This window comes from Galeopterus variegatus, unplaced genomic scaffold, assembly GCF_000696425.1.
Source record: "Galeopterus variegatus unplaced genomic scaffold, G_variegatus-3.0.2 Scaffold286, whole genome shotgun sequence".
In the NCBI taxonomy this organism is placed as follows: domain Eukaryota; kingdom Metazoa; phylum Chordata; class Mammalia; order Dermoptera; family Cynocephalidae; genus Galeopterus; species Galeopterus variegatus.
In genome coordinates, this window is record NW_007726397.1 from 138970 (window position 1) to 141265 (window position 2296).

The 2296-nt window shown below is 32.6% G+C and overlaps 1 protein-coding gene across 1 annotated transcript in view; it reads right to left on the bottom strand.

The window, feature by feature from the left end:
- Nucleotides 1-2296, bottom strand: part of KLHL7 (kelch-like family member 7) — a 68581-nt gene that overhangs the window by 4195 nt on the left and 62090 nt on the right. The window lies entirely within an intron of this gene.

A 2296-nucleotide genomic window follows, 5' to 3' on the forward strand; every position in this document is an offset into this window, starting at 1 on the left:
ATCCTTTTCCTGTGGTTCACAATAGCTTGTAAAATAGCAACAAAAAAGAAGGGGAAGATACTTACGAGAATATAAAGTATTCTGTCAAATGAGGTTTTAATTAATATTTACATACATGTAAGTAAAACACAAACTTATAACTGGCCTGAGGCAACTGGCAAATTAGTAGTACTTGTTACTATTCACATGTCCATCTGTAAGTCTACGCTAAGAACTTTAGCCAGCTCCGGTAAAAAAAAAAATAGGTACTATCATTTTATCAAGTTTAATTACTCATTATCATTTTGCTGCATTTATAGCCACTCTTATAAATAATGAAATTGAGAACATAAATGTGCACACAAGTGTTGAAGGATACTAATTCATAGGTAGTAGCATCATACACATATGAGGGGTGTCCAAAAAGTTCATGGAAAGATTTGTATTATCTCTGAATTCCATTTTTCCATGAACTTTTTGAAGTACCCTCATACGTAATTGTGTTCAGTTACTTTTTCTGAGATGCAATCCCTTCCTCTGCATACACTCCTCCCATGACTATGAAGGTGGCACTGGCACACAGGCCTGTGCTCTTAACAGCTAACATAAACCAAAAGACTCCAAACAACAAGGGAAACCTGGCATAAGCATAACCCTTTAAGATGGTTACTTATCCCTCTGCTTTAAAACAATTTGATAAGTTTAACTTTATAAAACATAATTAGGCCATAATGATTAACTATGAAATATCAACAATTCTTTTGGTGTCTTACATTTAAGTACTGCTTTTTGTTTTAAAAATGGTTTAACAGTTACCACCTTCATTTTCAGAGCACTCTGTAAAGTGAGGTGGGCAGCATGGCTTCTGTTTTTTAGGAAGAATACACGTGCTCCTCCAGGTGAAAGACCTGTATGAATACAGCTCAGAAGTGGAACGGCCAGGGAATACTAGGCCTCACTTGCCTCTCCATGACATGAACTTTATATAGTGAGCCGTCATTATGCATTAAACATAGTATTAACTTGGAAAAATTCAATCTGTATATCTCTTTCTTGTCCAAATATGTCAATGATCTAAAGTGACCTTATGTTTTTAAGTACATCTACATCTCCTGAAGGTTCAGAAGGAAGTTTCACAAACCCCCCTTTCTCCTGTAATTCATTCAGCAGAGTATATACTAGTACTGTGCTCTCTCCAACCTGATGTTTAGTGTTTAGAAGCTTTTCTTAAAATTCTGACTACTCAAATGGTGTTATGGTGTTTTCATAGGCTTACTCTCTTAGCTTCCAATTAAACACATTATAGTCATAAAATACTTAAGAAAAATGTCAAAATTGGGAAGAAAAAGTCTTATAAAAATAACTTGGATGGCTAGATTTCATCTTAGAAAGGAAATCATAGTAGTATATAACATTTAATTTGGGAGTTTGATAATTGCATTCACACTAGCTTTTCATTTATGAAAATTTAAGGGCATTAAAGAGAACATAGAGAATTCAAATTTAACACATAAGCTCAATATATACAAAAGAAATTCTAAGTCTTGTAAGGTTTTAAATATTCCTGAAACTGAATATTCACCTAGTTCTTTAGAAAAATACTGCAGTTGCAGAATTCCTTTATACTTTTCCTTTGCAACTATGAACAAGAATATATTTACTTACTTTATAATATATATATATATTTATTTTATATATATTATATATATTATAATATAAATATATTTATTTACTTTACAATATATTGCCTGAATAAAGATCTCAAAATTTAGAAACCTGGAGTTTATATGGTTATGGTTTCCACTTTTAAGAGGTTTTTTAGTAATGAAAATAATTAGGCAGCAGGATGAATCAGACTAGATTTTTCCAACTAGTATGCTGTAACACTTTTTGAGGATTGGTTTACAGGAGGTAAGGAAGAGGTTCAAATAGGAGAGAAGACAATTGTATACATCCCCCTCCTGTAGTTTGGGACAAGATAGGATGGATAAATAGCTGAATTGATGGATGAGAGGATGAGGACAAGGGGTATCCTAGCAAGTACAAGGTATATTTTGAAACAATGGGAAGCAATACATTTGATGATCTCAAGATATTTCCTAGTCTTAACACTTTAGCAAAAGATATTTCAAGGCAAGTTGCTTTTTTTGTTACCAAGGCCTTGTATTGGTAACAAGTTGAGCAAAAAATGAGAAAAGAACATTGTAACTGCACTTTTATTTGGGAAAGGAGTTGTTAATTATGCTTCCTTAAGTGCTTTAAAAATAGGTGGGAAGCATAAATAGATAAATGCACATGACTGGTATTTTATGATATT